Here is a 14,821-nt window from a genome sequence, read left to right as displayed (position 1 = left end):
TATGATGCATAAAGATATTCGTAGGCTCAGATGGCACATCCAGTCTGTTCACTGACCGCTTGATGCATATCATACACAAACATGGCAAGTGCTGGCTAAAATCACAGCTCCAGTCCTATTGAGAAATGGATTTGCCAAATATTTTCATGTTTGTGGTATTAAAGCTGAAATATATTAAATTTTGATTTAGACATTTAGTATGTATATTATTGTTTGTTTTTGTTTTACAGTTGAGGTCAAAAGTTTACATCCCCCTTTCAGAATCTGCAAAAAGTTAATTGTTTTACCAAAACAGGAGGGATCATGCATACAAAAGGCATGTTATTGTTTATTTAGTACTGACCTGAATAAGATATTTCACATAAAAGATGTTTACATGTAGTCCACAAAAGAAAGTAGTAGTTTAATTAAAAAAACGACCCTGTTCAAAAGTATACAACCCCTCTTGATTCTGTATACTGTGCTGTTACCTGAATGATCCACAGCTTTTTTTTTGGTTTAGTGATAGTTGTTCATGAGTCCCTCCTGAACAGTTAAACTGCCTGCTGTTCTTCAGAAAAATCCAAATTTGTTGGTTTTCCAGTTTTTTGTGTATTTGAACCCTTTCCAACAATGACTGTATGATTTTGAGATCCATCTTTTCACACTCAGGAAACCTGAGAGACTCATACGCAACTATTAGCGAAGGTTCAAACATTCACTGATGCTTCAAAAGGAAACACAATGCATTAAGAGCTAGGGGTTGAAAACTTTTGAACACTTTTGAAAACTCTTATTTTGCCAAAATATCATTTTTTTATTTTTTTATTTAGTACTGACCCTCAGAGGCTACATGTTTCCCAGAAAACAAAATAAGTTTAATTTACCCTGATTCAAATTCAAAAAGTTGTCACCCCACAGCATTGTTTTTTCTTCTGTAATAGTTGTAAACCTTGTAAACATGTAAACAGGGTCATTTTTATAAATTCAACTATTATTTTCTCTTTTATGTGAAATATCTTATGCAGGTCAGTACTAAATAAACAAAAACATGTATTTTGTATGATCCTCTTATTTTGGGTAAAATAATTCACATTTTGCAGATTCTGAAAGGAGGATGTAAACTTTTGACCCCAACTGTATATCTGTAAAATAATTATCTTAAAATAATGTAACCACTGAATGAACATTTGTTGGACAGATTTGTTGCAAGCGTGATTCAGAAAATATTGTTGGATTACCCAGATGGTGCATTTGTTGAACAGTCCTATGCAAATTTGTTTGTATATTGTGTTCACATTTTGGTCACCCAGTGGTCTGGGTGAACAAGATATACTTAAGAAGGTCTCGTCCTAATGACCTGAATGTTTGTGTGTGTTGGTGTGTGAGTCATGGTCATGGATGGATGGTGCTGTGAAAGCATTTAGGCTATTTCATGCCAATAAAAGAATGCAGTTTTAAAGGGATTGTAGCCATTTTGAGTTTAAAATCATGTCTTTTTGAATCATTTGACTTACATAAAAAACATATTAAAAGATAAATATAATACATAAAATTAGATTTGAATGAAATACCATGCCTGAAATTGGGCAAAATTCATAATGTAAGTATTCATGAGTGTGCATTTGGACTGAATTGACCCCACCCACAGGAAGTTAACTTTGGAATTAAAGGGCTAGAATTCACAGAATTATGATTCAAAAATTCAACATAGCATTCATAGAAAAATTAACTTACAATATTTTTCAACTTTTAGAGAAGGCTTTGTGAAGCCATCATTCAAAGTTCATTTGAAAGTCTTGACTAGCCTTTCTAGGTAAAAATTACACTTTTTGCAGTATTTGTATGTATTTTTAATTTAGCTTCAATTCAAAATGAACTAAATTCAGAAATAGAACTGCAACATAAAAAGCATTCTGAATTAAATGATGAATGCAAAAAAGAAAAATGAATCACTACATTTCTTCATAGCTGAAATTATATACAAAACAAAATATGAATGAATGGAGTTTGAACATGTATGATAGTGTCTATGATATTCAGGCTCCTGAATATGATTCCTACCTCAATAATGGGATTGTTTTGAAGCGATTATTTAAAGAGATAGTTCACCCCAAAAATTTAAATTCTGTCATTAAGATCTTCATTCATCTATTTAATAAATATTCACCTATTTAATAAATATTGAAAATATCATTTTATGAAATCCAAGAGCTTTCAAACCCAGCATAGACAGCAACACAACTAACATGTTTAAGGCCCAGAAAGCTGGTAAGGACATTGTTAACATAGTCAAACATAGTCATCTTTAAGTGAAATTAGTGGTCCAGCCATAATTTTATACTTTTGTATACTTTTTGTGCACAGAGAAAACAAAAATAATGACTTTATTCAACAATTTCTTCTCTTCTATGTCATTTTTTGAGTGAACTATCCCTTTAACAACCAAACAGCAGAAATTATGAAAAGTTAACAGCACACCTCTCTTGAGCAAGCTGCAGTTGTCATCTATCATTCAAGAAATGAGTGCTTAATGTTAGAGGGTCGTTCAAATCCTTAACCCTAAATGTCAGTGAAAGTAACTCTGAAGCCTGCATGTAACACAAGAACTGAGTGCTGAGCAAGCATTTATTATTTTCTTTAGGATATGTTCCTATTTACCAATATGGAGGCTCACTTATAGGTGTATTTGTTTGCGTGTGCCGTCTGAAAGAGTGTGATGTGCACTTCACGTGTTCCGTTTCCGTGAATTAGCAGCTGTCTCTCTAGCGGGAGTCTAATCCACGGCGCTCTCTGTTGGAGCTGTCACCTTCGATCACTCACTAACACACATACTCAAACACATATGCACATTCACTTGGCACCATGATGTGTACTTAATGGGCTCCCTGGAGGATTGTCCTAACCTTTGATCTTTAAAACTGGATGCCATATAATTCAAGACACCAACAAAAGTGTCTCGAAGTGTCTACTAGTAATGATAAATTACGTTATTAGTCCAAATGTGAAGGTTGTTAAGATATATTTTGAAATGTAATTTACTTCTCTGAAGGCAAGCTTTTTTAGCAGCCATGACTCCATGTTCAGTGTCATATGATTATTCAGAAATCATTCTAATATGCTGATTTGGTGTTTAGGAAACATTTCTTATTATTACAGGTTGTGCTCTTTTTGATTCTTTGATGGATAAAAAAGAGTCACATTTGAAACTGAATTTTTTTAAGTAGTTTAGAACGCAAGTTCTACATGTGTCATCCGGTATGATTGAAACGATTGGCTATGAGCTACGCACAGGCGCATTTGATAGACATTCGTAGCGCCCGATAAACAGCTCTGGGCATTCGTAATCCACGCCTCAAATACGAGAAAATGAACATGTGGTTCCCAGACCACGAATCATGATGTTGTCAGGCTAGCCAAAATATCTAAAAATTCTTAAATAAAAAATTATTTTCTAGACAAGTAAAAATGACTGTTGTGTTTTCAGAAAAAAGTTAAAACTAAGTAAAGTTTTCTTCTTGAAATAAGATTATTTTGCTTACCACATTGGCAGATAATTTTGCTTGCATTAAGCAAAAACTCACTTAATTTTAACTTCTTTTTTCTAAAAACAAGATCATTTTTACTTGTCTAGAACATCTTTCTTGATTTAAAAATGTTAAATATTTTGGCTGGAAACAAGACAACAAATCTAAGTAAGAAAAGCATTTCTTGCAGTGTATTTAGCTATCTAAATGGGGATTTTACATAGTTATCTTTAGTTTTTATAAACAGATAGTTTTTTTTCTAACCTAAACCTACCCCTAACCTTAAAGGGGTCATCGGATGCCCAAGTTCATATGATTCTTTAGGGTCTTAATGAAAAGTCTATAATATACTTTGGTTCAAAATTCTCAATAGTAGTGCACGTTTATCGGCAAAACTGGCTAACAAGCACATTATTAAGAAAGGCCATTTGCAAAGATGCATAAAAACCCTTATACTCCGTTCTGCTGTGGGTGAAGCTGCATCATGAATGATTCACACGAACATACAGTCGTGGCCAAAAGTTTTGAGAATGACACAAATATTAGTTTTCACAAAGTTTTCTGCTAAACTGCTTTTAGATCTTTGTTTCAGTTGTTTCTGTGATGTACTGAAATATAATTACAAGCACTTCATACGTTTCAAAGGCTTTTATCGACAATGACATGACATTTATGCAAAGAGTCAGTATTTGCAGTGTTGGCCCTTCTTTTTCAGGACCTCTGCAATTCGACTGGGCATGCTCTCAATCAACTTCTGGGCCAAATCCTGACTGATAGCAACCCATTCTTTCATAATCACTTCTTGGAGTTTGTCAGAATTAGTGGGTTTTTGTTTGTCCACCCGCCTCTTGAGGATTGACCACAAGTTCTCAATGGGATTAAGATCTGGGAGTTTCCTCCCAGAGTTAAAAAAAAAAAAAGATCTGGGAGTTTCCAGGCCATGGACCCAAAATTTCAACGTTTTGGTCCCCGTGCCACTTAGTTATCACTTTTGCCTTATGGCACGGTGCTCCATCATGCTGGAAAATGCGTTGTTCTTCACCAAACTGTTGTTGGATTGTTGGAAGAAGTTGCTGTTGGAGGGTGTTTTGGTACCATTCTTTATTCATGGCTGTGTTTTTGGGCAAAATTGTGAGTGAGCCCACTCCCTTGGATGAGAAGCAACCCCACACATGAATGGTCTCAGGATGCTTTACTGTTGGCATGACACAGGACTGATGGTAGCGCTCACCTTTTCTTCTCCGGACAGGCCTTTTTCCAGATGCCCCAAACAATCGGAAAAGACGCTTCATCAAGAATATGACTTTGCCCCTGTCCTCAGCAGTCCATTCGCCATACTTTTTGCAGAAGATCAATCTGTCCCTGATGTTTTTTTTGGAGAGAAGTGGCTTCTTTGCTGCCCATCTTGATACCAGGCCATCTTCCAAAAGTCTTGGCTTCACTGTGCGTGCAGATGCGCTCACACCTGCCTGCTGCCATTCCTGAGCAAGCTCTGCACTGGTGGCACTCCGATCCCGCAGCTGAATCCTCTTTAGGAGACGATTCTGGCGCTTGCTGGACTTTCTTGGATGCCCCCAAAGCCTTCTTAACAGTGCAGTAGAAAGTTTTTTTCGGGATTAAGTTCATTTTCATGGCAAAGAAGGACTATGCAATTCATCTGATCACTCTAAATAGCATTCTGGAGTATATGCAAATTGCTATTATAAAAACTTAAGCAGCAACTTTTCCAAATTCCAATATTTATGTATTCCAATATTTAGGTAATTCTCAAAACTTTTGGCCACGACTGTAGATGCATATGTAGATCGGCATCTGCACTTTCTTTTTAAAATGAAAGTAATATTGCCCTCTTCCTCTTAAGTGGCTCAGATGTCAGGAGTAAATGACGACTGCTATGTTCATTATTACATCCAACAACAGAACACCTCAATTCCTCAATGGCGATCGTATTCAGACAGTTTGAGCTCGGTGATTTTAAAAAGGGGATATTACTTTTAAAGATTAAAAAAATACCACTGGGTGGATTTTTATCATTGTAGAGTGGTTGTGTACACAAACTACCAACACACATTAATGTTCAAACAACATGTAAAAGTTAGTTTTGCATCCAATGACCCCTTTAACGCTACCCATAAAAGAAAACTTTCAGCATTTTTACAATTTCCAAAAAACATTGTTTACTTTATTTTTATACCATTTTTATATAAAATGATCCCCCTAAGGAAGGTTTTTAGCATTTTTTTCAGGTTTTGATCACATTTGGGTTAACATTTGTCCCCAAAATATGATAACACACACACATATACATTACAAGCATAGTCCTTTTTTATGATAACAAAAAATAAGTCATAAAAGTTATGCTAAAAGCCTTGATGTTCATAAATCCAGAAATGAATACTTTTATTCGGTAAGGACACATTGAAATGATCAAAAGTGTCAGTAAAGACATTTACACAATATATAATTAATTACAAAAGATATTTTTAAAACATTTTATTCATCAAAGAATTCTGATGGCTGCTGAAAATTCAGCTTTGCCGTCACAGGAATAAAATTTGAAACATTTGATTAGTATATTGAAATATGTATGACTTTTACAATATTCACAGTATTACTGTTGTATTGAAACTTGAAACAAATAAATGCAGCCTTGGTGAGATAGGAGACTTCTTTTAAAAAACATTAAAAAAATTCTGAATGATTTCAAACCTTTGACTGATATATTAAAGTGTCCCAACAAAGTGCTATTAGATCATATCTTTTTTCCACCTTGCACTATAAATATTTACAAGGTGTGTTCTATCTATATATCTAGCTATCTATCTAGCTATCTAGCTATCTAGCTATCTATCTATTATCTTTATGGCCAGAACACTGTCACTGTTGCTTGTTTTGTGTGTGTTAACTATCGGACGCTATCGCAGATGTTTACAGTGACCACTGTACACAAAAAATTGAAGATCATGTGTTTAGTGGCTGTAAACCTATTGAATTTGTATGGGTGTGGAATGGTTCATTAGGTTCACTGTAGCACTGTTTATATTGTGAATGCATGGATATTAATACATAGATTCCGCATTAGGTTTGTCATATCTGGCACTTCTGCATTTTGGTCATTGGCCCAATGGTTTTTTTAGCTGTACTGATCATCAGAGACTGTGAGATGATGAGGTTTTTCTACAAAAAGAATCTGCTTTTAACCTCTATTCAAATAAGTCTCTTTGCTGACCATTCCAGAATGCTGTACCAGCAAAATATAGCATGTGTGTTACTATCTATGGGTAGATATTTGTAATTCCGTGTGAGTAGTAGTTTGTGACCAGGTGTATCCCATCAGCACATTATCCCATAATGCACCTGTGTCTATAGTTAGCTTTTGAATGCCAGCCAGAGCTTTAATCTTGGTCGGTGATTGGCTGCAGGCACACTGTCTCTTAAACAAACACGAATCACAAGGGATAGTCACCATTGTATGTGCACCTGCATACATAAGTCTTAAATTCAACACTGACAGGTTTATCTATAAACTAACAGCTGCTCTAAAACAGAACTGTGAGTCCAGACTCTAGAACTCCAGATGGCAGAGCTAGAAAACACTACCTCGAACATCAGAAAAAGAAACTGTGTGAAGCCAATCCCTGTGCACCTAAATGAATGCACAACCAGAGATAGACAACCACTCACAGATTATACCTCAGAGAAGCAGCTAAAGCTAATCCAGCGCTGCCTAGCACATAAACATGCATGCGTGAGCTCTTAAATGCATTGGCCTTCGGTGCAAGCAGTGGTGCTTGACAGACTGCTAGCTCATAGAACATAAAGGGGTGAATTTATGGGTAAGTGAATGTCAGTTTGGATGTTTCTGGTTGTATTATTCAACATTTTTGCTTTGTGATTTTGTATGCAGTGGAGATGGGTTTTTTAGAGATGAAGGACCTTGTAATACTTGCACACTATGAACTAACTATAAAAGTATAATAGCCTGGCATTCAATTATCTTGTCACTTAAACTGCTTAGAACAGAAACTGTAAATCCATTTATATAGCCTAGTCTATAATTCAGGTTTTTGTTGATTTTTTTATTATTAATACTTTTATTCAGCAATAACACAAGAAGCTGATGAATAGAAAATTCAGAAGACATAATTTATTAATTTATTTGTAGCAAATGTATTTACTGAAAAAAAACTGTCTCCACAAAAATATTAAGCACTATAACTGGTTTCAACACTGATTTCAACAGTAAGAAATGATTCTTGAATGTTTATATATATATATATATATATATATATATATATATATATATATATATATATATATATATATATATACACACAGTATATATATATATATATAAATATATAAGATATAAGACTGCTGATTTGATATCAATGTTGAAAACAGTTAGTCTTTTTCATAGTTTTGTGGAATTTTCTCTAGGATTCTTTGATTAATAGAAAAGCAATTTATTCTTAATGTATCCTTGCTTAATAAAAGTAATTTCCTTTAAAAACGTCTTACTGACCGAAAACTTATGAAAAGTGTATGTCACATCTAATAGTTTTCACAAAAAAAGAACATAAAACATAATTTGTATTTTTATTTCTTTAAAAAAATTATTGAAAGTACCTGTTTATGAAAGGTGCCTGCCCTGCAGCATTTGCTTGTCTGTTGATCAAAATGACTTTTTGTTTATTTTAAGCTGTCATTCTGTTTGTAATGATATAACACATACCTTTTCATCCAGTGGTAGTGACCTTTGAACCTTCATCCTAGAACACTGACTTGATCTTTGACCCTAACAAGCATCAAGGGTCAAGGCTAAAAATGTGTGTCCATATTAGGGCTTTCTATATGCTAGAAACAAGACCTCAGCCTTTACATGGATTTTAGAATGTTCTAGTAGATTCATTCTGGTCAGCATTTACTGTGACCTGGATTCTGTAACTTATTCAAATTCCAGATAGGAAAATTTATGAGAAAGGAGTCCTTTGATGATATGCGTGGTTAGATTTGTTCTCAGATGTTGAAGCAATAGTAGAGTACAGTGTTATAGTAAGGTGATATTAACTGAGGTCACATTTTCAAAGCTTCAGTGAAGTAAATTTGATTGATAGCACTCTGTAATAAATGACCTTATACACTCTTAAAAATAAAAGTTATTTGGCATCAATGGTTCCTTGAACCTTGAACATCAATGGAACCTTTTAAATACAGGAAAGGCTCTTTATAGTAAAAAAGGATTTTTAAAATGGTTCTTTTAAGAACTGTTCACTGAAATGGTTCCTCTATGGCATCACTGCAAAAACACCCTTTTGGAACCTTTATTTTTAAATATGAAAACAACAGAAAATTAATAATTTGTAAAGTCAAACAGTCAAAAGAACAACGCTGCTATTTTATAGAGCAGACTGCATCGATTATGAGAAAATATCAATAAGAAGGTCATTTTACATGCGTTGTCAGAGTATAGAAATTCTAGACTAGATGAATGAGCACTATTTTTCCAGCGAGGAAGTCATGTTATCTTTCAGTATAGAAGCTTTGAAGACTGGACGGCTTTTATGTAGAAAATGAATCCATTAAGTTCATTACACACCATAGCAAGTGTCCTGAATCTAATTCTAAAGCCTGTGGAAAGCATCCAAAAGAGTAATCTTATTTGCTCAGAGGTTGTACCTTCATAGCTCAGGGGGGCGTAATGGAGTTTTTAGTTGTTTCATTCAAGTATCAGTGTTATTTCAGATGGTTCTCCAAAAAAGCCTTAGGAAAAATAAAAACAGATATACAGTCAAGCCCAAAATGATTCATACCCCTGGCAAATTCTGACTTAAAGTTACTTTTATTCAACCAGCAAGTTTTTTTTTTTTCTGATTAGAAATGACACAGACATCTCCCAGAAGATAATAAGACGATGTACAAGAGGCATCATTGTGGAAAAAATGATTACTCATCTTTTACTTACATTTGAACAAAAAGCGGCATGTCCAAAATTATTCATACTCTTCTCAATAATCAATAGAAAAGCCTTTATTGGCTATTACAGCAATTAAACGCTTTCTATAATTGCTGACCAGTTTTTTGCATGTCTCCACTGGTATTTTCGCCCATTCATCTTTAGCAATGAGCTCCAACACTTTCAGGTTGGAGGGTCTCCTTGCCATCATCCTGATCTTTAGCTCCCTCCACAGATTCTCAGTTGGATTTAAGTCAGGACTCTGGCTGGGCCACTGCAAAACGTTAATGTTTTTGTCTGCTAACCATTTCTTCACCACTTTTGCTGTGCTCTGCAGACTGCCTGATGTTGTTGTTGAGAATTTTGATGTATTGCTCCTTTTTCATGGTGCTGTTTACTGTGATTAGGTTCCCAAGTCCACCGGCTGAAAAACACCCCCAAAACATTAGGTTCCCACCACCATGTTTGACAGTGGGGATGGTGTTCTTAGGGTTGAAGGCTTCTCCTTTTAACGCCAAATGAAGGCTACATCATCATTTTGTGTGCCTTATCTGGAGAAGTGGTGTCCTCCTTGGTCTGCGTTCGTGGAACCCAGTGGTGTGCAGTGTCTGTTGGACTGTGTGCCTTGAGATGTTGCCACCAGCAGAGCCCAGATTTATCAGGGTTTATTAAAACAAGCAAAATAATCTGCCAATGGGGTAAGAAAAATAAATCTAGTTGTCTGCTTGAAATAAGATTTTTTTTCTTACCTCATTGGCAGATTATTTAGCTTGTTTTAAGCAAAAACTCACTTAATTTTGACTTGTTTTTACTAAAAACAAGACAATAATTTTTTCTTGTCTAGAAAATCCTTCCTGATTTAAGATTTTTTAGATATTTTGGCTGGAAACAAGACAAAAATTCTAAGTAAGAAAAGCATTTTTTGCAGTGTGTCCACAAACCAACAGCAGAGAACTTCTGTTTTTCACCTGTTGAGTTGATTAAAACAGCTGTTCCCAATGAATCAGGGTAATTAGGATGCTTTAGAACAGCTTTGATTATTTGGAATGGTATAGAACGTTGGATTTTCCCATAGACTGTGACAGTTTGCAAAGGGTATGAATAATTTTGGACATGACACTTTTTGTTCAAATGTAAATAAAAGCTGAGAAACATTTTTTCCACAATGATGCCTCTTGTACATCGTCTCATTATCTTTTGGGAGAAGCCTGTGTCATTTCCGGTCAAAAAAAACTTGCTGGTTGAATAAAAGTAACTTTTAGTCAGAAATTGCCAGGGGTATGAATAATTTCGGGCTTGACTGTATAAGAGACAACTGTCGACTGAGTATATAACTATAAAATGTAAGAATGTGTACTATTTTGATGAGAAATTTTAGTGTTGGTGTTGAAACCTATGACTTTCACATGCACACTTCAGCAAAGTTTGAGATTTCTGAAGAAACATATAGGAGATTACACGATTCTTTCTCTCAGGAAACTGAAGCAAACTCTCCATTTGTGCTCAATCTCATTTAGGAGAAACAATCAAGATAAGAGAACTCATCTTTGATTTTCTACACTATGGTCTGTAAGTGAAAGTGTAAGAGGAAAATCATGTTTGGTTGAGTGGTGCAATCTGGGAATGCAGTGGCTGTGTGTGCAAACATGATTATTCCATGGTTCTGATGTCAAGCAATCATAAAACATGTTTATAACAAAATGATTTTCTCTCAGAGGATGCAGTTGCACCTGCATGCTGGCTAAAAGATACACTGCGGGTGTATAAAATATTTATGAGCTGATCAGATGTTGGTGTCTGTCGGCTTTCACATCAATAATTCAAAGCGATATAGTGTCGCTTCTGGAGAGAGAACAGAGCTCAATAATATCCTTACTAACAGCAGCTAAACAACGTATATTTTTTAGTCAAAAAATGAGCTAGTTATTGCTACTTTCACTTAACAAATTTGAAATTGTTAATTAGTAAGGGCTATCATTAAAAAAATAATAAAAATACTAATAAAATAAACATTGTATGTATGAGCTTGCAACACCTTACGTGAACTTTGGGGTTCTCAAACTGATAATGATCCCTAGAGGATCATTTGTGTGTGTGCTCTTGTATGTTAGCTTGAAGGAAAGATAGTTAAGTTAATAATGGGCCAGGTGTGGACCAGAGGCAAAGGTGGATCCACCAAAAGCCCAGGAGGAATCGGCTCTGCCTGAGGCACACAGAGGCAATAAATGCTAATACAGATCAGTTTTCACAAACGCCTGGCAAAACAAAGCATTCAGCATTTTTAAAAACAACAGTCAAAGGTGAACAATTCCCTTTTGTGCCATTTGTATTTATATTGATTTTGAACTAATTGTAGCAAATCCTGTTGAAGCCCATTTCTGCCACTGAATAAAAAATTAAAAGAGGTTATATCGAGTTTCTATCTCACAAATCTGACTTTTTTTTTTCAGAGTTGTTTGATATAAAATTGGAATTCTGATTTTTTTACTCAGAACTGTGAGATATAACTTCACAATTGCGTGTAATAACATCAGAATTGCAAATAAAAACTCGTAATTCTGACTTTTTTTATTGCAAATGCGAGTTTATATCTCAATTCAGAATTGTGAGGTATTAACTTGCAATTGCGAGTTATTAAATCAGAATTGCGTGATATAAACTCACAATTCAGACTTTTTTTCTCATAATCGCGTGATATAATCTCACAATTGCGAGAAAATCAGAAATGCAAGATAAAAAGTATATAGCGATTCTGACTTTTTTTGGCAAGTGACATTATATATTTTGCAATTCTGACTTTTTTTCTTGCACGTCTGACTTTGTTCTCAAAATTGTGAAAAATAAAGTCAGAATTGCAAGAAAAAAAACACAATTCTGACATTTTTTCTTACAAATGTAAGTTTGTATCTCACAATTCTGTCTTTTTTCGTAATTGTGAGTTTATTTCTTACAATCCTTACTTTTCTTCTAGCAAATATGAGCTTGTATCTCGCAATTCTGACTTTTGTGAGATATTAACTTGCAATTGCAAGTTATGAAGTCAGAATTGCAAGATATAAACTCACAATTCAGACTTTTTTTTCTCTGAATTGCATGATATAAACTCACAATGGCGAGAGACAGAATTACAAGATAAAAAGTATATTGCAATTCTGACTTTTTTCGCAAGTGAGAATATATATTTTGCAATTCTGACTTTTTTTCATGCAAGTCTGACATTTTTCTCAGAATTTTAAGATATTAACTTACAATTTCGAGTTATAAAGTCAGAATTGCATGATATAAACTCACAATTCTGACTTTGTTCTCAAAATTGTGTGATATAAACTCAAAATTGTGAAAAATAAAGTCAGAATTGCAAGAAAAAAACACAATTCTGACATTTTTTCACAATTGCGAGTTTTTATCACAACCCTGACTTTTCTTCTAGCAAATACGAGTTTGTATCTCACAATTCTGACATTTTTTCTCAGAATTGTAAAATATAAACTTGCAATTTGTTAATTATGAAGCCCAAATTTGAGGTAAAAAAAAAAGATATGTCCTTAAAATTGCAAGTTTATTTCAATTGTGAGTTATAAAATCAGACTTGCAAGATATAAAATTTGAAGGAAAAAAGATATGTTCTTAGAATTGCGAGTTTATTTTTCACAATTCTGACTTTTTTCTCAGAATTGTGAGATATAAACTAACAATTGTGAGCAAGTCAGAATTTTTGCAAGAAAGGCAGACATTTTTTTCTTGCAAAAGCGAGTTTGTATCTTGCAATTTTGACTTTTTTCCATAAAATAGATTTTATATATTTTACAATTCTGAATTTTTCTCTTGCAATTTTTTTCTCAGAATTGAGATATTAACTTGCAATTGCAAGTTATAAAGTCAGAATTGTGAGATATAAACTTTTAAGACTTTTTTTTTCATAAAATTGCATGGTATAAACTCAAAATTGCAAGAAATAAAGTCCGAACTTTTTTCATAATTGCGAGTTTATATCTCACAATTCTTTTTTTCTCAGAATTGTAAGATATTAACTTGCAATTGTGAATAATAAAGTCAGACTTGCAAGATATAAACTCACAATTCTGACTTTTTCTCACAAATGAGAGTTATGGAGTCCGATTTTGAGGGGGAAAAAGACTGATATGTTCTTAGAATTGCAAGTTTATATCACACAATTCTGAGAAAAAAAAGTCAGAATTGCAAACTGTAAACTCGCAACTGCGAGAAAAAAAGTCAGAACTGTGAGATAAAAAGTCACAATTATCTTTTTTTTTTTTTTTTTTTATTTAGGGGCGGAAACGGGCTTCCATTTAAACCAGAACTGTATAGAAAAAAAGCCCTTTATTTATACACTATCATTCAAAAATCTGATTTCTTTAAAGAATTGAGAGTTTTATTAAGTATGTATTAAATTGTTCAAAAGTGTCAGTAAACGTATTTACAGTGTTACTATTAATGTTATTTCTATTTCAAATAAAGTCAAAGAACCCTAAAGAAGTATCATGGTTTTCACAAAAATATTAAGAAGCATAACTGTTTTCAACATTGATGATCATAATAATAAATATTTCTTGTATGGGATCACGTGACACTGAAAACTGGAGTAATGGCTCCTAAAAAGTCATCTCTGGCATCAAAGGAATAAATTAGACTTTAAAATAGAAAACAGTTCTTATAAATTGTAACAAGATTTAACAACAATTATTTTTTACTATATTTTTGATCAAATAAATTCAGCCTTGGTGAGCATAAGAGACTTCTTTCAAAAACATAAAATATTTTGCTGAACACGAAATGGTTGTGTATATTCAAAAAGTAAAACCAATATTTAACTATAATGTGGTGCGACAGGATATTCTTTTTATACACTAAATTGGGATTGTTTAAAGTGAGTGTTGCTGTACTTGCGTGGATCCAAATTAGAAAAAAAAAGTTATTTAGGTATTAATTAACATTACCTAATAACGTATTCAGCCTGTTTATTTTGATCACAAAGCCAAACTGTTTTATTGCGAATAACTTTCACAGACCAGGAACATGCATTAAGAAAGTAAATTGGGTTCATTTTTGATTTGAATCGTTGAAGACAGTAATTATTCATTCTCCTTTTATATAGTCTTCTTACCCACAGTCTTTAAAAATCGTAAAAATAGTCTTTGTGTTTATTAGTTACCATGAACACACATACGCACGCAAATGGGTCTTAGGATGCTGCTGTTATTTTAAGTAAGAGGATTGGTTTGTCTTAAAGCTGCAGTCACATTAAAGATCTGTTCAAACATGTGACAGAAACACTGCTTTAAAGCCTTTTCTTTGTTAGTTTGTGATGCTTGTAATTTCTGCTAGCATCATGAAACTG

The 14,821-nt window shown here is 33.8% G+C and overlaps 1 protein-coding gene across 2 annotated transcripts in view; it reads left to right on the top strand.

Annotated features, from left to right (window-relative positions):
* Nucleotides 1–14,821, top strand: part of LOC141337214 (uncharacterized) — a 30,603-nt gene that overhangs the window by 939 nt on the left and 14,843 nt on the right. The gene's annotated exons all lie outside the window — the stretch shown is intronic.

Source organism: Garra rufa, chromosome 6, assembly GCF_049309525.1.
Source record: "Garra rufa chromosome 6, GarRuf1.0, whole genome shotgun sequence".
NCBI lineage: Eukaryota > Metazoa > Chordata > Actinopteri > Cypriniformes > Cyprinidae > Garra > Garra rufa.
Note: the sequence above shows the minus strand (reverse complement) of the source record. Positions and strands in the feature narration are given on the sequence as shown.